At 46.2% G+C, this 23,618-nt stretch overlaps 1 protein-coding gene across 3 annotated transcripts in view; it reads right to left on the minus strand.

The window, feature by feature from the left end:
• The window catches only part of OSBPL6 (oxysterol binding protein like 6), a 520,623-nt gene extending 497,696 nt beyond the window's left edge, over window positions 1-22,927 (minus strand). For 2 of the 3 annotated variants that reach the window (XM_063933384.1, XM_063933381.1), the window contains exons 1-2: window positions 22,842-22,927; window positions 19,664-20,104 (exon numbers count right to left, since the gene is read on the minus strand). The gene's annotated coding sequence lies outside the window, so the exon portion shown is untranslated. The remainder of the gene's footprint in view (window positions 1-19,663; window positions 20,105-22,841) is intronic. The other variant, XM_063933383.1, reaches the window with a different exon arrangement.
• Between the last annotated feature and the right edge of the window lie 691 nt (window positions 22,928-23,618).

Below are 23,618 nucleotides of genomic sequence, written 5' to 3' on the forward strand. Positions count from 1 at the left end.
AGCTGTGTGAGTAAGATAAGCGACCCTAGTGGCCGACACAAACACCGGGCCCATCTAGGAGTGGCACTGCAGTGTCACGCAGGATGGCCCTTCCAAAAAACACTCCCCAAACAGCACATGACGCAAAGAAAAAAAGAGGCGCAATGAGGTAGCTGTGTGAGTAAGATAAGCGACCCTAGTGGCCGACACAAACACCGGGCCCATCTAGGAGTGGCACTGCAGTGTCACGCAGGATGGCCCTTCCAAAAAACCCTCCCCAAACAGCACATGACGCAAAGAAAAAAAGAGGCGCAATGAGGTAGCTGTGTGAGTAAGATAAACGACCCTAGTGGCCGACACAAACACCGGGCCCATCTAGGAGTGGCACTGCAGTGTCACGCAGGATGGCCCTTCCAAAAAACCCTCCCCAAACAGCACATGACGCAAAGAAAAAAAGAGGCGCAATGAGGTAGCTGTGTGAGTAAGATAAGCGACCCTAGTGGCCGACACAAACACCGGGCCCATCTAGGAGTGGCACTGCAGTGTCACGCAGGATGGCCCTTCCAAAAAACCCTCCCCAAACAGCACATGACGCAAAGAAAAAAAGAGGCGCAATGAGGTAGCTGTGTGAGTAAGATAAGCGACCCTAGTGGCCGACACAAACACCGTGCCCATCTAGGAGTGGCACTGCAGTGTCACGCAGGATGGCCCTTCCAAAAAACCCTCCCCAAACAGCACATGACGCAAAGAAAAAAAGAGGCGCAATGAGGTAGCTGTGTGAGTAAGATAAGCGACCCTAGTGGCCGACACAAACACCGTGCCCATCTAGGAGTGGCACTGCAGTGTCACACAGGATGGCCCTTCCAAAAAACCCTCCCCAAACAGCACATGACGCAAAGAAAAAAAGAGGCGCAATGAGGTAGCTGTGTGAGTAAGATAAGCGACCCTAGTGGCCGACACAAACATCGGGCCCATCTAGGAGTGGCATTGCAGTGTCACGCAGGATGGCCCTTCCAAAAAACATTCCACAAACAGCACATGACGCAAAGAAAAATTAAAGAAAAAAGAGGTGCAAGATGGAATTGTCCTTGGGCCCTCCCACCCACCCTTATGTTGTATAAACAGGACATGCACACTTTAACCAACCCATCATTACAGTGACAGGGTCTGCCACACGACTGTGACTGAAATGACGGGTTGGTTTGGACCCCCACCAAAAAAGAAGCAATTAATCTCTCCTTGCACAAACTGGCTCTACAGAGGCAAGATGTCCACCTCATCATCATCCTCCGATATATCACCGTGTACATCCCCCTCCTCACAGATTATCAATTCGTCCCCACTGGAATCCACCATCTCAGCTCCCTGTGTACTTTGTGGAGGCAATTGCTGCTGGTCAATGTCTCCACGGAGGAATTGATTATAATTCATTTTAATGAACATCATCTTCTCCACATTTTCTGGATGTAACCTCGTACGCCGATTGCTGACAAGGTGAGCGGCGGCACTAAACACTCTTTCGGAGTACACACTTGTGGGAGGGCAACTTAGGTAGAATAAAGCCAGTTTGTGCAAGGGCCTCCAAATTGCCTCTTTTTCCTGCCAGTATAAGTACGGACTGTGTGACGTGCCTACTTGGATGCGGTCACTCATATAATCCTCCACCATTCTTTCAATGGTGATAGAATCATATGCAGTGACAGTAGACGACATGTCCGTAATCGTTGTCAGGTCCTTCAGTCCGGACCAGATGTCAGCATCAGCAGTCGCTCCAGACTGCCCTGCATCACCGCCAGCGGGTGGGCTCGGAATTCTGAGCCTTTTCCTCGCACCCCCAGTTGCGGGAGAATGTGAAGGAGGAGATGTTGACAGGTCGCGTTCCGCTTGACTTGACAATTTTCTCACCAGCAGGTCTTTCAACCCCAGCAGACTTGTGTCTGCCGGAAAGAGAGATCCAAGGTAGGCTTTAAATCTAGGATCGAGCACGGTGGCCAAAATGTAGTGCTCTGATTTCAACAGATTGACCACCCGTGAATCCTTGTTAAGCGAATTAAGGGCTCCATCCACAAGTCCCACATGCCTAGCGGAATCGCTCCGTGTTAGCTCCTCCTTCAATGTCTCCAGCTTCTTCTGCAAAAGCCTGATGAGGGGAATGACCTGACTCAGGCTGGCAGTGTCTGAACTGACTTCACGTGTGGCAAGTTCAAAGGGCATCAGAACCTTGCACAACGTTGAAATCATTCTCCACTGCGCTTGAGACAGGTGCATTCCACCTCCTATATCGTGCTCAATTGTATAGGCTTGAATGGCCTTTTGCTGCTCCTCCAACCTCTGAAGCATATAGAGGGTTGAATTCCACCTCGTTACCACTTCTTGCTTCAGATGATGGCAGGGCAGGTTCAGTAGTTTTTGGTGGTGCTCCAGTCTTCTGTACGTGGTGCCTGTACGCCGAAAGTGTCCCGCAATTCTTCTGGCCACCGACAGCATCTCTTGCACGCCCCTGTCGTTTTTTTAAAAATTCTGCACCACCAAATTCAAGGTATGTGCAAAACATGGGACGTGCTGGAATTTGCCCATATTTAATGCACACACAATATTGCTGGCGTTGTCCGATGCCACAAATCCACAGGAGAGTCCAATTGGGGTAAGCCATTCCGCGATGATCTTCCTCAGTTGCCGTAAGAGGTTTTCAGCTGTGTGCGTATTCTGGAAAGCGGTGATACAAAGCGTAGCCTGCCTAGGAAAGAGTTGGCGTTTGCGAGATGCTGCTACTGGTGCCGCCGCTGCTGTTCTTGCGGCGGGAGTCCATACATCTACCCAGTGGGCTGTCACAGTCATATAGTCCTGACCCTGCCCTGCTCCACTTGTCCACATGTCCGTGGTTAAGTGGACATTGGGTACAGCTGCATTTTTTAGGACACTGGTGAGTCTTTTTCTGAGGTCTGTGTACATTTTCGGTATCGCCTGCCTAGAGAAGTGGAACCTAGATGGTATTTGGTAACGGGGGCACACTACCTCAAGAAATTGTGTAGTTCCCTGTGAACTAACGGCGGATACCGGACGCACGTCTAACACCAACATAGTTGTCAAGGCCTCAGTTATCCGCTTTGCAGCAGGATGACTGCTGTGATATTTCATCTTCCTCGCAAAGGACTGTTGGACAGTCAATTGCTTACTGGAAGTAGTACAAGTGGTCTTCCGACTTCCCCTCTGGGATGACCATCGACTCCCAGCAGCAACAACAGCAGCGCCAGCAGCAGTAGGCGTTACACGCAAGGATGCATCGGAGGAATCCCAGGCAGGAGAGGAATCGTCAGAATTGCCAGTGACATGGCCTGCAGGACTATTGGCATTCCTGGGGAAGGAGGAAATTGACACTGAGGGAGTTGGTGGGGTGGTTTGCGTGAGCTTGGTTACAAGAGGAAGGGATTTACTGGTCAGTGGACTGCTTCCGCTGTCACCCAAAGTTTTTGAACTTGTCACTGACTTATTATGAATGCGCTGCAGGTGACGTATAAGGGAGGATGTTCCGAGGTGGTTAACGTCCTTACCCCTACTTATTACAGCTTGACAAAGGCAACACACGGCTTGACACCTGTTGTCCGCTTTTCTGTTGAAATACCTCCACACTGAAGAGCTGATTTTTTTGGTATTTTCACCAGGCATGTCAACGGCCATATTCCTCCCACGGACAACAGGTGTCTCCCCGGGTGCCTGACTTAAACAAACCACCTCACCATCAGAATCCTCCTGGTCAATTTCCTCCCCAGCGCCAGCAACACCCATATCCTCCTCATCCTGGTGTACTTCAACACTGACATCTTCAATCTGACTATCAGGAACTGGACTGCGGGTACTCCTTCCAGCACTTGCAGGGGGCGTGCAAATGGTGGAAGGCGCATGCTCTTCATGTCCAGTGTTGGGAAGGTCAGGCATCGCAACCGACACAATTGGACTCTCCTTGTGGATTTGGGATTTCGAAGAACGCACAGTTCTTTGCGGTGCTTTTGCCAGCTTGAGTCTTTTCAGTTTTCTAGCGAGAGGCTGAGTGCTTCCATCCTCATGTGAAGCTGAACCACTAGCCATGAACATAGGCCAGGGCCTCAGCCGTTCCTTGCCACTCCGTGTGGTAAATGGCATATTGGCAAGTTTACGCTTCTCCTCCGACAATTTTATTTTAGGTTTTGGAGTCCTTTTTTTACTGATATTTGGTGTTTTGGATTTGACATGCTCTGTACTATGACATTGGGCATCGGCCTTGGCAGACGACGTTGCTGGCATTTCATCGTCTCGGCCATGACTAGTGGCAGCAGCTTCAGCACGAGGTGGAAGTGGATCTTGATCTTTCCCTAATTTTGGAACCTCAACATTTTTGTTCTCCATATTTTAATAGGCACAACTAAAAGGCACCTCAGGTAAACAATGGAGATGGATGGATACTAGTATACTTATGGATGGACTGCCGAGTGCCGACACAGAGGTAGCTACAGCCGTGGACTAACGTACTGTGTCTGCTGCTAATATAGACTGGATGATTGATAATGAGATGAAATCAATATATATATGTATGTATATATAATATCACTAGTACTGCAGCCGGACAGGTAGATAATATATTTATTAGGTAATGATGACTGATGACGGACCTGCTGGACACTGTCAGCTCAGCAGCACCGCAGACTGCTACAGTAAGCTACTATACTATAGTAGCATGTACAAAGAAGAAAGAAAAGAAAAAAACCACGGGTAGGTGGTATACAATTATGGATGGACTGCCGAGTGCCGACACAGAGGTAGCTACAGCCGTGGACTAACGTACTGTGTCTGCTGCTAATATAGACTGGATGATTGATAATGAGATGAAATCAATATATATATGTATGTATATATAATATCACTAGTACTGCAGCCGGACAGGTAGATAATAAGATTTTACTTACCGATAAATCTATTTCTCGGAGTCCGTAGTGGATGCTGGGGTTCCTGAAAGGACCATGGGGAATAGCGGCTCCGCAGGAGACAGGGCACAAAAAGTAAAGCTTTTCCAGATCAGGTGGTGTGCACTGGCTCCTCCCCCTATGACCCTCCTCCAGACTCCAGTTAGGTACTGTGCCCGGACGAGCGTACACAATAAGGGAGGATTTTGAATCCCGGGTAAGACTCATACCAGCCACACCAATCACACCGTACAACTTGTGATCTAAACCCAGTTAACAGTATGATAACAGCGGAGCCTCTGAAAGATGGCTTCCTTCAACAATAACCCGAATTAGTTAACAATAACTATGTACAATTATTGCAGATAATCCGCACTTGGGATGGGCGCCCAGCATCCACTACGGACTCCGAGAAATAGATTTATCGGTAAGTAAAATCTTATTTTCTCTATCGTCCTAGTGGATGCTGGGGTTCCTGAAAGGACCATGGGGATTATACCAAAGCTCCCAAACGGGCGGGAGAGTGCGGATGACTCTGCAGCACCGAATGAGAGAACTCCAGGTCCTCCTTAGCCAGAGTATCAAATTTGTAAAATTTTACAAACGTGTTCTCCCCTGACCACGTAGCTGCTCGGCAGAGTTGTAATGCCGAGACCCCTCGGGCAGCCGCCCAAGATGAGCCCACCTTCCTTGTGGAGTGGGCCTTTACAGATTTAGGCTGTGGCAGGCCTGCCACAGAATGTGCAAGTTGGATTGTGCTACAGATCCAACGAGCAATCGTCTGCTTAGACGCAGGAGCACCCATCTTGTTGGGTGCATACAATATAAACAACGAGTCAGATTTTCTGACTCCAGCTGTCCTTGCAATATATATTTTTAATGCTCTGACAACGTCCAGTAACTTGGAGTCCTCCAAGTCACTTGTAGCCGCAGGCACTACAATAGGCTGGTTCAGATGAAATGCTGACACCACCTTAGGGAGAAAATGCGGACGAGTCCGCAGTTCTGCCCTGTCCGAATGGAAAATCAGATATGGGCTTTTGTAAGATAAAGCTGCCAGTTCTGACACTCTCCTGGCCGAAGCCAGGGCTAGAAGCATGGTCACTTTCCATGTGAGATATTTCAAATCCACCTTTTTTAGTGGTTCAAACCAATGAGATTTTAGAAAGTCCAAAACCACATTGAGATCCCACGGTGCCACTGGAGGCACCACAGGAGGCTGTATATGCAGTACTCCCTTAACAAAGGTCTGGACTTCAGGGACTGAAGCCAATTCTTTTTGAAAGAAAATCGACAGGGCCGAAATTTGAACCTTAATAGATCCCAATTTGAGACCCATAGACAATCCTGATTGCAGGAAATGTAGGAATCGACCCAGTTGAAATTCCTCCGTCGGAGCACTCCGATCTTCGCACCACGCAACATATTTTCGCCAAATTCGGTGATAATGTTGCATGGTTACTTCCTTCCTTGCTTTAATCAAAGTAGGAATGACTTCTTCCGGCATGCCTTTTTCCTTTAGGATCCGGCGTTCAACCGCCAAGCCGTCAAACGCAGCCGTGGTAAGTCTTGAAACAGACAGGGACCCTGCTGAAGCAAGTCCCTCCTTAGAGGTAGAGGCCACGGATCTTCCGTGATCATCTCTTGAAGTTCCGGGTACCAAGTCCTTCTTGGCCAATCCGGAACCACTAGTATCGTTCTTACGCCTCTTTGCCGTATAATTCTCAATACTTTTGGTATGAGAGGCAGAGGAGGAAACACATACACCGACTGGTACACCCAAGGCGTTACCAGCGCGTCCACAGCTATTGCCTGCGGATCTCTTGACCTGGCGCAATACCTGTCCAGTTTTTTGTTGAGGCGAGACGCCATCATGTCCACCATTGGTCTTTCCCAACGGGTTACCAGCATGTGGAAGACTTCTGGATGAAGTCCCCACTCTCCCGGGTGAAGATCGTGTCTGCTGAGGAAGTCTGCTTCCCAGTTGTCCACTCCCGGGATGAACACTGCTGACAGTGCTATCACATGATTCTCTGCCCAGCGAAGAATCCTTGCAGCTTCTGCCATTGCACTCCTGCTTCTTGTGCCGCCCTGTCTGTTCACATGGGCGACTGCCGTGATGTTGTCCGACTGGATCAACACCGGTTTTCCTTGAAGCAGAGGTTCTGCCTGGCTTAGAGCATTGTATATTGCTCTTAGTTCCAGAATGTTTATGTGAAGAGACGTTTCCAGGCTCGTCCATACTCCCTGGAAGTTTCTTACTTGTGTGACTGCTCCCCAGCCTCTCAGGCTGGCGTCCGTGGTCACCAGGATCCAATCCTGTATGCCGAATCTGCGGCCCTCCAATAGATGAGGACTCTGCAACCACCACAGAAGAGACACCCTTGTCCTTGGAGACAGGGTTATCCGTAGGTGCATCTGAAGATGCGACCCTGACCATTTGTCCAACAGATCCCTTTGGAAAATTCTTGCGTGGAATCTGCCGAATGGAATTGCTTCGTAAGAAGCCACCATTTTTCCCAGGACTCTTGTGCATTGATGTACAGACACCTTTCCTGGTTTTAGGAGGTTCCTGACAAGCTCGGATAACTCCTTGGCTTTTTCCTCCGGGAGAAAAACCTTTTTCTGAACCGTGTCCAGAATCATCCCTAGGAACAGCAGACGAGTTGTCGGCATTAACTGGGATTTTGGAATATTCAGAATCCACCCGTGCTGTTTTAGCACTTCTTGAGACAGTGCTAATCCCATCTCTAGCTGTTCTCTGGACCTTGCCCTTATTAGGAGATCGTCCAAGTATGGGATAATTAATATGCCTTTTCTTCGAAGAAGAATCATCATCTCGGCCATTACCTTTGTAAAGACCCGAGGTGCCGTGGACAATCCGAACGGCAGCGTCTGAAACTGATAGTGACAGTTTTGTACAACGAACCTGAGGTACCCCTGGTGTGAGGGGTAAATTGGAACGTGGAGATACGCATCCTTGATGTCCAAGGATACCATAAAGTCCCCCTCTTCCAGGTTCGCTATCACTGCTCTGAGTGACTCCATCTTGAACTTGAACTTCTTTATGTACAGGTTCAAGGACTTCAGATTTAGAATAGGCCTTACCGAGCCATCCGGCTTCGGTACCACAAAAAGAGTGGAATAATACCCCTTCCCTTGTTGTAGAAGAGGTACCTTGACTATCACCTGCTGAGAGTACAGCTTGTGAATGGCTTCCAAAACCGTCTCCCTTTCGGAGGGGGACGTTGGTAAAGCAGACTTCAGGAAACGGCGAGGTGGATCTGTCTCTAATTCCAACCTGTACCCCTGAGATATTATCTGCAGGATCCAGGGATCTACTTGCGAGTGAGCCCACTGCGCGCTGTAATTTTTGAGACGACCCCCCACCGTCCCCGAGTCCGCTTGAGAAGCCCCAGCGTCATGCTGAGGCTTTTGTAGAAGCCGGGGAGGGCTTCTGTTCCTGGGAAGGAGCTGCCTGTTGCTGTCTCTTCCCTCGACCTCTGCCTCGTGGCAGATATGAATAGCCCTTTGCTCTCTTATTTTTAAAGGAACGAAAGGGCTGCGGTTGAAAGGTCGGTGCCTTTTTCTGTCGGGGAGTGACTTGAGGTAGAAAGGTGGATTTCCCGGCTGTAGCCGTGGCCACCAAATCTGATAGACCGACTCCAAATAACTCCTCCCCTTTATACTGCAAAACTTCCATATGCCGTTTTGAATCCGCATCGCCTGTCCACTGTCGCGTCCATAAAGCTCTTCTGGCCGAAATGGACATAGCACTTACCCGTGATGCCAGTGTGCAGATATCCCTCTGTGCATCACGCATATAAAGAAATGCATCCTTTATTTGTTCTAACGACAGTAAAATATTGTCCCTGTCCAGGGTATCAATATTTTCAATCAGGGACTCTGACCAAACTACCCCAGCACTGCACATCCAGGCAGTCGCTATAGCTGGTCGTAGTATAACACCTGCATGTGTGTATATACTTTTTTGGATATTTTCCATCCTCCTATCTGATGGATCTTTAAGTGCGGCCGTCTCAGGAGAGGGTAACGCCACTTGTTTAGATAAGCATGTTAGCGCCTTGTCCACCCTAGGAGGTGTTTCCCAGCGCTCCCTAACCTCTGGCGGGAAAGGGTATAATGCCAATAATTTCTTTGAAATTATCAGCTTTTTATCAGGGGCAACCCACGCTTCATTACACACGTCATTTAATTCTTCTGATTCAGGAAAAACTATAGGTAGTCTTTTCACACCCCACATAATACCCTGTTTAGTGGTATCTGTAGTATCAGCTAAATGTAACGCCTCCTTCATTGCCAAAATCATATAACGTGTGGCCCTACTGGAAAATACGGTTGATTCGTCACCGTCACCACTGGAGTCATCGCCTGTGTCTGGGTCTGTGTCGACCGACTGAGGCAAAGGGCGTTTCACAGCCCCTGACGGTGTTTGAGTCGCCTGGACAGGCACTAATTGATTGTCCGGCCGTCTCATGTCGTCAAACGACTGCTTTAGCGTGTTGACACTATCCCGTAGTTCCATAAATAAAGGCATCCATTCTGGTGTCGACTCCCTAGGGGGTGACATCCTCATATTTGGCAATTGCTCCGCCTCCACGCCAATATCGTCCTCATACATGTCGACACACACGTACCGACACACAGCAGACACACAGGGAATGCTCCTAACGAAGACAGGACCCACTAGCCCTTTGGGGAGACAGAGGGAGAGTTTGCCAGCACACACCAAAAGCGCTATATATATATCAGGGATAGCCTTATAATAAGTGCTCCCTTATAGCTGCTTTGTTATATCAAAATATCGCCATAAATTTGCCCCCCCTCTCTGTTTTACCCTGTTTCTGTAGTGCAGTGCAGGGGAGAGACTTGGGAGCCGTCCTGACCAGCGGAGCTGTGAGAGGAAATGGCGCCGTGTGCTGAGGAGATAGGCCCCGCCCCTTTTCTGGCGGGCTCGTCTCCCGCTATTTAGAGAAATCAGGCAGGGGTTAAATATCTCCATATAGCCTCTGGGGGCTATATGTGAGGTATTTTTAGCCTTTATATAGGTTACATTTGCCTCCCAGGGCGCCCCCCCCCCAGCGCCCTGCACCCTCAGTGACCGCGTGTGAAGTGTGCTGAGAGGAAAATGGCGCACAGCTGCAGTGCTGTGCGCTACCTTTAGAAGACTGCAGGAGTCTTCAGCCGCCGATTCTGGACCTCTTCTGACTTCAGCATCTGCAAGGGGGCCGGCGGCGCGGCTCCGGTGACCATCCAGGCTGTACCTGTGATCGTCCCTCTGGAGCTTGATGTCCAGTAGCCAAGAAGCCAATCCATCCTGCACGCAGGTGAGTTGACTCCTTCTCCCCTCAGTCCCTCGCTGCAGTGATCCTGTTGCCAGCAGGAATCACTGTAAAATAAAAAACCTAGCTAAACTTTTTCTAAGCAGCTCTTTAGGAGAGCCACCTAGATTGCACCCTTCTCGGCCGGGCACAAAAATCTAACTGGAGTCTGGAGGAGGGTCATAGGGGGAGGAGCCAGTGCACACCACCTGATCTGGAAAAGCTTTACTTTTTGTGCCCTGTCTCCTGCGGAGCCGCTATTCCCCATGGTCCTTTCAGGAACCCCAGCATCCACTAGGACGATAGAGAAAATATATTTATTAGGTAATGATGACTGATGACGGACCTGCTGGACACTGTCAGCTCAGCAGCACCGCAGACTGCTACAGTAAGCTACTATACTATAGTAGTATGTACAAAGAAGAAAGAAAAAAAAAAACCACGGGTAGGTGGTATACAATTATGGATGGACTGCCGAGTGCCGACACAGAGGTAGCTACAGCCGTGGACTAACGTACTGTGTCTGCTGCTAATATAGACTGGATGATTGATAATGAGATGAAATCAATATATATATGTATGTATATATAATATCACTAGTACTGCAGCCGGACAGGTAGATAATATATTTATTAGGTAATGATGACTGATGACGGACCTGCTGGACACTGTCAGCTCAGCAGCACCGCAGACTGCTACAGTAAGCTACTATACTCTATAGTAGTATGTACAAAGAAGAAAGAAAAAAAAAACCACGGGTAGGTGGTATACAATTATGGATGGACTGTCGAGTGCCGACACAGAGGTAGCTACAGCCGTGGACTAACGTACTGTGTCTGCTGCTAATATAGAGTCTAGACTGGATGATAAATTATTGATAATGAGATGAAATCAATATAATATCACTAGTACTGCAGCCGGACAGGTACTATATATATTTATTATGTAATGACTGATGACGGACCTGCTGGACACTGTCAGGTCAGCACAGCACCGCAGACTGCTACAGTAAGCTACTATAGTAGTATGTATAAAGAAGAATGAAAAAAAAAAAAACCACGGGTAGGTGGTATACAATATTATATATATATATATATATATATATTATATACAATTATATATATATATATATATATATATATATTAAACTGGTGGTGATTGATTATTAAACTGGTGGTCACTTCAGGTCACGTTGCAACTTGCAACTAGTACTCCGAGGCCTAAGCAGACAATCACAAAATATATTATTATACTGGTGGTCAGTGTGGTCACAACAATGGCAGTGTGGCACTGACTCTGGCAGCAAAAGTGTGCACTGTACGTTATATGTACTCCTGAGTCCTGCTCTCAGACTCTAACTGCTCCCCACTGTCAGTGTCTCCCCCACAAGTCAGATAATACACTTACAGTCACACTATCTATTATCTAATCTATAAATATCACTTCAGCAAGTAGTATAGTAGTATACAGTATAGTAGTACTCCTCCTAATAATGCTCCCCAAAATACTGTGTCTCTCTCTTCTCTAAACGGAGAGGACGCCAGCCACGTCCTCTCCCTATGACTCTCAATGCACGTGTGAAAATGGCGGCGACGCGCGGCTCCTTATATAGAATCCGAGTCTCGCGATAGAATCCGAGCCTCGCGAGAATCCGACAGCGTGATGATGACGTTCGGGCGCGCTCGGGTTAGCCGAGCAAGGCGGGAAGATCCGAGCCTGCTCGGACCCGTGTAAAAAACCTGAAGTTCGGGCGGGTTCGGATTCAGAGGAACCGAACCCGCTCATCTCTAGTTTCCTGTTGTAATCCCAAACACTGGGATTGCCTGGAGATGTGACTGAGACAGAAACATTTGTATTTTGAAGCTATGTGATAAATTTATCAATAGTGAAAGTTAATCTGATACCAAACGTTATCTGTGTCACAGGAAGGAGGATATTGTTTTATTGCACTTATCTCCTTTTGAAATGTAATTTATTTACTTGTATTTTCTAAGATATCCTGATTGGATAGAAAGGGCTCAGGGAGGACATGACCCCCTGTTGTACTGTGTGGAAATTTGACATAAAAAGGAGGCCTGCGTGCCTCCAGTGTATTGTATTGTACCATCTTCATTCTGCTGGAACATCTTGCTGTATGCTGTTGCCCCTAGCAATAGGGATGAGTCTTTTTTGAGGCTATTATTGAGCAAATAAACATCTGCCTCAAGAAGATTGCTTCATCTTGTGACCTACAGGGTTATGTCAAACATAGCCCCGTCCTCCGGCTGTCCGGGGAAGCACCTAACGTCTCCAAGTTCCGCCAGCTACCGGTAGAGGCCTAGCAAGTGGCTAGTGGGGATTCGTCAACACCACACAGGTGTGGTAAGGCAGTGCGTCGGCACATACAGAGCAGAACCGTGGTTCCAAACGCCACGGCAGGTTAGGAGTTTGGTGGTGGCAGCATAAACCCGCCCACAGCGCAGTGGGTGGAGTCAGTAACAGGCGGTTACTGACGGTAAGCGGGAATCCCCTATGTGGTCAGGCCTTGTGTGACCTAACCTTCCATTCTGTGTGCAGGAGACGGGACGCGAAGGCGGTGAGTGCTTTCGTACGGAACCGTCCGGTCACAATACTTGATAAATTATGACAGGTTGCTATAGGCAACTTCTTCTATACTTGTCCTCTATCGAAGGCTCGATACCTTAGGCCAGTGATTTTCAACCTTTTTAAACTCGTGGCACACTAACCAAGATTTTAAAATTGCCGAGGCACACCATCTTTTTTTTCGGGGCTGCAGTAATAAAACACACACACCTGCACCCCCGCATAGTAATACCACACACCTCCCCCCCTATAGTAATACCACATACCTTCCCCACTATAGTAATACCACACACCTCCCCCCCTATAGTAATACCACACACCTCCCCCCCTATAGTAATACCACACACCTCCCCCCCTATAGTAATACCACACACCTCCCCCCCTATAGTAATACCACACACCTCCCCCCCTATAGTAATACCACACACCTCCCCCCCTATAGTAATACCACACACCTTCCCCTCTATAGTAATTCCACACACCTTCCCCACCCTATAGTAATTCCACACACCTTCCCCACCCTATAGTAATTCCACACACCTCCCAACGCCATAGTAATTCCTCACACATTAATGTTATATATATATATATATATATATATATATATATATAGCAACCTTAACTCTTGCCCTGTCTGTGGGGAGAAGTGAGGAGCACTGGGACGAGGCTGCATTGAGGAGGAGCAGTAGCGAGTGAGTGTCGAGTGTACTGTGCACTGCAAACGGGGGAACGAGACGTGCGGTGCGTGACCTATGAGTCACCATAGGTCACGAGCCGGCTGTCATTGAAGTTCAGCGCTGCCCGGCAACTAGGCATATCTGGCTGGCTGCTGCGGCAAGTCTGTGTGGCGGGCGGCAGCGGGTCTGTGTGCGGTCGGCGGCAGCGGGTCTGTGTGCGGTCGGCGGCGGCGGGTCTGTGTGCGGTCGGCGGCAGCGGGTCTGTGTGCGGTCGGCGGCAGCGGGTTTGTGTGCGGTCGGCGGCAGGTCTGTATGTAGGCTGCAGCGGGTCTGTGTGCAGGCGGCACACCTGGAAACTGCTCGCGGCACACCAGTGTGCCGCGGCACACCTGTTGAAAAAGGCTGCCTTAGGCACTCAAAAGCATACTGTATTGACAGGCATATCTGAGTTCTCTTATACAAACAGGCATACAGTAAGAGACACTCTGAATTAGCCCACACATATAATAATTGTACTTTAACAATAACTGGAATTATGATTTTTATGTAGTTGCCACAAGTAAGAGAAAAAAAAATGTAAAGAGTAATGGAATATGTTAACGATATATAAGTAAACATTAATAAAAATAAATAACTGCAATTTAAGAAGAGGAAAGGACCGGACTATTGGGGAGATGTATCAAACCTTAGAATGATAAAGTAGAAAGAGATATAGTACCAACTAATCAGCTTCTGTCACTTTACAGGTTGTGTTAGGAAAACTACAGGAGATGACTGATTGGTACTTTAGCTCTCTCCACCATGTAATAAAATCTCCCCCTCTGTGGCTTTTCCAAAAGTCTGAGCCTGGAGATCCCTGCAGACAGTTATTATTACCAGTTATTTATTTAGCGCACACATATTCCGCAGTGCTTTACAGAAGAATATTTGGTCATTCACATCAGTCCCTGCCCCAGTGGAGCTTACAATCTATATTCCCTACCACATATACACACACACACACACACACACATTCACACACACACACACACACACACACACACACACACACACACACTAGAGTTAATTTTGTTGGGAGCCAACTAACCTACCAGTATATTTTTGGGGGATTGTGGGTGGAAACCGGAGTATCCCGAGGAAACCCACGCAAGCACGGGGAGAATATACAAACTCCACACAGTTAGGGCCATGGTGGCAATTGAACACATGACCTCAGTGGTGTGAGGCAGTAATACTAACCATTACACCATTCGTCCAATATAAAAAGTCATCAAACAAGTGGGGCCATTCTGAGACAGAAACGATAAGACCCACTGATGAATCCTTAAGCACAATAGGTTTAAAAACAAAATACAGCCTAGACAGCAAGTGAGTATTCATAATTAAGGGTATATAAGCGGGAGATTTATCAAAGATAGTGTAGAGAGAGAAAGAACCAACCAATCAGCTACTGTCATTTTTTTAAAACACAGCCTGCAACATAGCCATTAGAAGCTGAATGGTTGATACTTTATCTCTCTCCAAGTCAAACAGAGCCTTATGTGTCAGAACAGGTATATTAACAAGGGCAGCACACTGCTGACTCGCATAGTAAACAAGTAACGAGCCCAGTTCCAGACTGTATGTCTTCCCTGTTTTCATGTGCCCCAGTTTCCCCCCACCCCACAAACATATATGACTAGGCTAAATGACTTATGAATAAACAGTGTTCCTTTGCAAGGAATTAGATGGTAACCTTGAATGATCACAATATCTATGGGTCATTTGCACGCACATGAGAAATAGCATTCTAGAATACACTGGTGGGAACTATCCTGTACAAAACCATCTATAAACTATATGTGTTGCCTTTTTCAGATGTTGCTGTTTGAAAAGCACATTAAAAGTATGGGGACTAGATGTAACAAGCCTTGGAGAGAGATAAAGTATCAATCAAACAGCTCCTGCCCTGTTACAGGCTGTGTTTGAAATATGACAGTCATGGTGCGGATTGGTTGGTACTTTATCTCTCTCCACGTTAAACTTTAAAACATTTACCTATGTGTAAACAAGAATCTAAAAAGGAACACTGCAAGAATGAGAGAGGTTTCTTCCCTGGATAACCCACATTATAATAGCTCGAGAGGTTCCAACAGAACCTTGCGGCTAATTAACTTATTTAATTTCATGTGGTTAAGAATGTAGTTTACTGAGAAACATTACAACCACCTCTTTGATTAAAATAACATTTACGGCATACAGTAAGTTGCTGGGCAGCAGCTAATGGCAGGAAGTGTCAGAACACACTCAGCACTCTGCTCTGCATGATTCAGGAATAGTCGGTGGCTCTAATGGTTACTCTGGCAGCAAACGGAAGGCCTAACTATTTTCCTAAAGCAAATCCCTGGTAGCTTTTGTTGTCCATATGTAGGCAAATACAGTGCATGTTAAAGATCATTATCTGTGCAAGTCTACAGAATCTGTTCATTTAACTAGCAAATCTATGCAGCATGCCCGATGCCATCTCATGCATACAAGATGCTGGGTATATAGCATTGATCCAATGGAACTCCTGGGACTTTGATATAATAAACAGGTCCTCACGCCCGTTTCTGCAATGTTTCGGTTCTTTAATCAAACCTGATGCTTGACGAAGGTTTGATTAAAGAACCGATATGTTGCAGACCCAGGCGTGAGGACCCGTTTATTATATCAAAGTCCCTGGAGTGGCTCTCGATCATTTATATATAAGTGATACTGTGGTCTGCTTGCACTATACCCTTACAAAAGCACTAAATCTAAAATATAAAATGCCTTTTATTAGTGCCATTCATGGATACTGTATATACAGTGGCGGAACTTGCCACGGGCAAGCAGGACTTTTGCCCGGGGCGCCGCCTTCCGGAGGGCGCCGCACCATGGCAAGATCCGCCACTGTGCAGTGTGCCCCCAGCAGTGCCCCCCGCTGTGCCCCCCCACCCCTCACCGCTGTGAGATGGGAACCAGACGCTATGCATCTAGTTTCCCTTCGTGGTGCTAGTCCCCCCCCCCCCCCCCCTGCTGTGAAGGGAATCAGACGCTAAGCGTCTAGTTTCCCTTCATGGAGAGGACCTTTGCTGTGCGGTGCGCGATGATGTCATCGCGCACCGCACAGCATTGTGGCACAGACACTAGGGGTCATAATTGACCTCTAGTGCCTATGCTGTGCTATGGGAGAGACATCATGACTGACGTCTCTCCCATAGATCCGAGGAGAAGAGCGGCGCCGGCGGAATCAGGAGCAGGGTATAGTAAGTATACTTTGTTTGTTTGTTTTTTATTTTCTTTCAGCGGAGCTACAAATGGGGGCGTGACTGACCACGCCCCTGTATTAAGCCACGCCCCTATCTTTTGCCCGGGGCGCCACAAGGGCAAGAACCGGCCCTGTGTATATAGTACTGTGGAAAAGTTTTAGGAAAGTGTGGAAGGAAAAAATGCTGCAAAGTAAGAATACTTTCAAAATAGAAGTGTTAATAGTTTATCATTTGACAAAATGCAAAGTGAATGAACAGATGAGAAATCGAAATCAAATCGATATTTGGTGTGACCACCCTTTGCCTTCAAAACAGCATCAATTCTTCTAGGTACACCCGGCGGGGAGGTTTTTACAGACATCTCGGAGAACAGACCACAGATCTTCTGTGGATGAAGGCTTGCTCAAATCATTCTGCCTCTTCATGTAATCCCAGAAAGACTCAATGATGTTGAGATCAGGGCTCTGTGGGGGCTATATCATCACTTCCAGGACTCCTTGTTCTTCTTTATGCAGAAGATAGTTCTTAATGACAATGGCTGTATGTTGTCCTTCTGCAGAATAAATTTGGAGCCAATCAGATGCCTCCCTGATGGTACTGCATGACGGATAAGTACCTGCCAGTATTTCTAAGCATTGAAGGTTGTGAGGAGCAAGTCTACATCCACAGAAGATCTGTGGTTAGTTCTCCAAGATGTTTGGAACGGGATGACGTTATAATACCTCCCCCTACAATCGGACCACTTACAATCCCGACAGTCGGCATGCCGACTACCAGGGACTATTCCCACTCGTATGTGTCCACAACACCCATAGAGTGGGAATAGAACCTGTGGCAAGCACACCTCGCCACCAAGCCCGCAGCGTGGCTAGCCCGCAAGGGGCTTGTACACTCGCCCACCCCCGCTGGCATACCGCTGCCAGGATCCCGCTGTCACGCATACCCAACACGTTTGGAACAACATCCCTGCCGAGCTCCTTCAAAAACTGTGTGCACTTTAAGAATTAGGGTGGTCACACCAAAATATTGATTTGATTTAGATTTCTCTTCTGTTCATCCACTTTGCATTTTGTTAAATTAGAAAAATAAACTATTAACACTTCTATTTTGGAAAGCATTCTTACATTATTATTATTATTATTATTATTATTATTACCAGTAATTTATATAGCACACACATATTCCGCAGCGTTTTACAGAGAATATTTGGTAATTCACATCAGTCCCTGTCCCGGTGGACACATACATACAGTCACACTAGGGTTTATTTTTGTTTGGAGCCAATTAACCTACCGGTACTGTATATTTTTGGATTGTGGGAGGAAACCTGAGTACCATGAGGAAACCCACGCAAGCGAAAGGAGGATATACAAACTCCACACAGTTTGGGCCATAGTGGGAATTGAACCCATGACCTCAGTGCTGTGAGGATAGATAGATAGATAGATAGATAGATAGATAGATAGATAGATAGATAGATAGATAGATAGATAGATAGATAGATAGATAGACTTTACAGCCATCCAGTGAGACAGACAAGTTGCCAGCTCCCTATAGGCAGTGACAATGATATCACTAAGTGCCAGACAACAAACCATGAATTATTGGTGGCATGTAACAGTGCAGACAAGTTATTGTAACCCATGGCAACCACACAGACTCTTCCTATTACATGTCTAGATGAGTTAATAAAATTAAATTGAATGTCTCACTGTTTGTTATGGGCTTTAGATCATTTTGAGCACTGTCATAAACTATCTCCGTTGTTTCTGGAGACACTAACACACTGAACAATATTATGAACAACATCCAGTAAAAAGAACTGGGCTTCTTATCACCAGAAATTTATTATCCTCCCCAATAACACAGAGAAGCGACTATTGTACCATTGCCAGCCCCAAAAAGTTTCAAAAACATATATAGTCTAAATTATTGTGCAAAAGAACCCAAAAACTTACGTTGAATTATTTATTGCATTACTTCTGCCAGATAGATAGATAGATAGATAGATAGATAGATAGATAGATAGATAGATAGATAGATAGATAGAATCAAAATGATGCAACCCATTTTGGATTCTCACTACCAAGTTCATATGCAAGTTCATATGGTTTACGCCATTAAATTCATGAACTTTTTTATTTGTTAAATCAAGAATAAGTACAATGTGTCTGTGTTACACAGATGTTGCACTAATAAACCACCTTAGCTATGTATTATTAAAATAAACAAATAAAAAGGTGATACAAAAACACTCCTGTAGAAGTTTGGAGTAATTATAACATATGATAGATAGTATGTAGCCATTCTCCATTTACCAGAACTCAGCCAGCTCCATGACGTCATCCCCAGCACACATAATAAAGTGCTCATTGTGCAGCTTTGGGAAACACCTATGACGTCATCTGCGTTGGATCACAACTATTCCAGCAAGGACACCGCAAAAGGGAATTGGCATTAGACAGGTCAGCAGCATTGCTTATGGGCCGCCTGTCATGCAGCATGGTGAGATGAATGTGGGACTGCAGTGCTCCTCATACAGCAACTGGGTGACTGAACTTATTACAGCATAAACTTTATCTCCATCAGCCTTAGGAATAATTGCCCCTGGTCAGTAATACAAGGTGCTGAATGTACAACTTTTTACTCAGCCAGGAGTCTGTCTCCAGGGAAGAACGGTATCGCAAGCACAGGGGGGAAAGACTGCAGTTGGAACACACTTTGTAATGCTGATCACTTAACATTGATCTGCAATTCAAACATCCAGCACCAAGCTTATATATACAGTACAGTAGCTGCAATTGCAAGATCAGTCTAATCACACATGCACTGCCTTCCTGACACTGGACAAGACACAATACGGGGGCACTTACCAGTAGATAGTGATGCAGCAGAGGAAAATGCTTCTACCAGCCAGACAGCCCCTGATCTGACACCTGCAGCAAAGCCTCACATTGCACTGTCAAGGGCACCATGCAACGATCCCTGATTCCAACTGTACACCTCTCTGCAGGGATCCCCTGCACTGCATCAGACTGTTTCCAATGTGCAATCCCCTGGCTGCCTCCAGAATAGGCTTCTCCACAGTCTTGTATTCTGTGCCCCTCTCTCTTCTCTCTGCAGTTCTCTAGCCGGGTAACCGGTTGCCCCTCCCTGCAGTGAGAGGCATGTGCAATCCTATAGGGACAGCAGGGAGGGGAGGAAGAGCTGGAGAATGGAGCTCAGATGGATCTGGCTAGCTCAGTCTCATCACTACAGCATGCAGTCTCCTCTCCATCAGCTACTGGAGCACTGCATCTGTGTTACTGGCAGACCTAGAATAAAATGTCATCTATGAATCCCTGTATAGTGTGGGCTGAACATTTACTGTGTCTGCTGCATATGAGTGATGAATGCATTGGTCGCTTTCCTGTAAAAATACATCCATGCTAATAGCTGCTACAAATGATCAGGACAAGTGGTGTAGTAAATTATCATATCAGAATAATGCAACAATGTATACACTTTCCAACTTTGTATCAAAATCTAGACAATGACACATACATGGGTCAGCAAAATAATAAATAGTTCTGTGCAGACTAAATTATAGCCCCCCTTTTATACAGCTTCTTATTGTCCAGCATAATATACCGGTTGTCCAGTATATTATGGTATATAGGGGAGATGTATTAAACCTTTGAAAGAGATAAAATTGTGAAGTTACCCATAGCAACCAATCTTCTGTCATTTTTCTCGCACAGCCTGTAAAGTGATAGAAGGTGATTGGTTGGTATGGGTAACCTGAGGTTACTAACCTCCACTTTATCTCTCTCAAAGGTTTGATACACCTAAAGGCCTGTACACACGATATCGCCTATTGTTTCACCTACCGGGACGTCGGCAGTGTGCATATCTCTGTTGTGATATAGCATGATGATGTCGGCCCGAACATGCAGCATCTGATGATATTTTCATATTGAGCAGCATGTACAGATGACAGAGGGGGTCGTAACTACCCCTGGGAGCGCACATCGTCTGTCTCCAGCAGCATACACACTGGGCGATATTGTAAACTATATCGCTCAGGAGGGTAGAGATGAGCGATATCGCTTACAGGCCTTAAGCGATAGTCCTCCAACTTTCAAGCATAGGCAATAATACAGCAAAACTCATTTGTTCATATTGTATTGCTCAAAATTTCTCTGCTTCAGGGACCGACATAGCAACTTTATCAGGTACAGTCAAGGGCATATTAAATTAGCCATGGGGATTTTCGCAGGAGGATAGCCTCAAGCTTTAACACAAGGAGCTATTCAATTTTAATCCTTTTTCTTTCCATTGTAAACCTATGGCTAATGTGCGTTAGGCCATAGGTTGCGCCGGGTTAAGTGCCCGGAGTTATAGAGTAACATACTCGCAGCAGCCATGGTAAGGACAAAAAGTTCTACTTACTATGGGTCTATGTTGGCATCTCAGGAGGTTGCAGCCTGCCCCCACGGCTAATTGAATATGCCCCATAATTGCTAATGATGCAATCTTGCTTGCATTGGCTACAAGTGAAGTAAATAATAGTAGTGTTAGTAACTGATAAATAGACCCAGTTACTAGTTGTTGGCATATCTGCTCTCACCTCTCAGTGCCTGGGCAATTTTCTTTTCCTGGTGGGTATTAGCTGCACATACCACATGAACACCTGACATTTCTCACAGTGGGGCAGATGTATTAACCTGTAGAAGGCATAAGGAAGTGATAAACCAGTGGTAAAGCGGTGATATGTGCAAGGTGATAACGCACCAGCCAATCAGCTCCTAACTGCTAATTTACATATGGGAGCTGACTGGCTGATATGTTTATCATCTTGCACATATCACTGGTTTATCACTTCTTATGACACAAGAAAAAGAAATGACTGATTGCGCTGTCTCCCCAGGTGCGTATATGAATAAAGACACGTTTAAAATCACCTCTCTGGTTTTTATTTTAGTGCAAAAATTATATATCTCACACAACAATTTGTTAAAAAACATCATAATTGGAAAAATACCACTTATTACTGTGGAAATACAAGTTATGTTTCATTCACATTATATTAGTGGAACAAACAATTGTTCTTAACAACAGGTCTGAGCACTGGATGTTTAAACAGAGAAATAGTTTTAGAATGAGCTCTTAATGAATATGCATGCATATTGAGTTTTTTAACAAATTGTTGTGTGAGATATATAATTTTTGCACTAAAATAAAATCCAGAGAGGTGATTTTAAACGTGTCTTTATTCATATACGCACCTGGGGAGACAGCGCAATCAGTCATTTCTTTTTCTTGTGCAGTTCTTTGGTTAATGGGGAGGGAGAACAAGAGAGCTCTCCACCTCATAATCAATTTTTTGCTGTACGAACACAGGTACAGCTGGACGGAGGTTGCAGCTTATAGTCTATTATAAATTAAAAATCAAGTATTATGATTAATTAATTAGCGCCTGGATCACTGTTGTTTTTATCACTTCTTATGCCTTCTCCAGGTTAATACATCTGCCCCAGTAGTACTGTAATGCTGGCTACACACTGGCCGATACATCGGCCATTCTATTGAATGGCCGATATATTGCGTGCCTGTCGGCCAGTGTGTACCAACGATATGTCGGTGAACAATGTCGTTCATAGACATATTGCTTCGGCCCTGCAGCATAGCCAACGGCCGATATATCTAACTATATATTGGCGCATTGTGCTGTGTGTACAGTCAGTCATCCGACCGCTCGTACACTTGCCGCAGACGCCGGTGCTGATTGACAGCACAACTGGATGGGCGCATGTAAATACCTGCCCAGTTTGTGACGTCAGTCCTGACGGATTGGGCAGTGTGTTTGCTCAACACACTGCCCTGTCTGTCTGTAGATATATCTGCAGATCAATTAATCTGCAGGTATATCTACCAGTGTGTACCCAGCATAAGAAAGGGCAGGTCTGAATCTCCACTTCACTTCATTGTATTGTAAACAGTCAAATAACAATAAACAATTGGTAATTTGGATTCAACACCCCAAGCCCCGCCCACAGACTGCTGCAATACTTTTCCTATGTCGGCACTGCCAGGTTATCCGTGCTCCCCCAGCTGCGAATGTCTCAGGCCTCCATCGCGGCAGTTATTGCAGTTGGGTGGAGGCCGTGCCCTGGCTCCCACTGCACACAACGGAGTTTGGACAGACCATCCACAATTATTATATAGACGACAACGGCACTGTCCAAGACATAAGGGCTCATATAAAGCTGGATGCATTTTGCGCCAAGAAAGCAGGTGTGAAATGCGCCCCACAAAAAAACTGCATTTTGGTAGCTTCAGGAATTGGTAGCATATGCGCCGGTTTTACACCAGGAGTTTTAACTTCACACTGTAACTAGTGAATGCTAAAGATACATTTCCCAATGTGTCATTTACTATTAATATCAAATAGGAATCTGACAATGTTAAGTTCACGGCATACAGTATTTCACCTCTGTTCATCTGCTCTTCATTAAAAAGCTCCTATTGTTTTATGCCACATACTTTTTTTGCACTCAAAAAAGGGATATTAGCTATGGTGGGACATGCATACTGTTGTACTGTATTCAGTGGCCCCAAAGGTGGTGGTGGTGGGTACTCTTTAACCAGGCCAAGGTCCCACCGCCACCCCCTTTCCCCACTGCAGACAGCGTGATGTGTGTGGGAGTGGGGTGGGGGGTGCGAGGGTTCCCAGATTTCCCTGGTAGATCCCAAAGTAAGAAAAACACTTACAGACACACAGCCCCCACCCATATCAGTAACAGTCAGTATAAGCCAGTATAATGGGTCCAACCATTCATTTTAGCT

The sequence above is a fragment of the Pseudophryne corroboree genome, chromosome 7, assembly GCF_028390025.1.
Source record: "Pseudophryne corroboree isolate aPseCor3 chromosome 7, aPseCor3.hap2, whole genome shotgun sequence".
Classification (NCBI taxonomy): Eukaryota; Metazoa; Chordata; class Amphibia; order Anura; family Myobatrachidae; genus Pseudophryne; species Pseudophryne corroboree.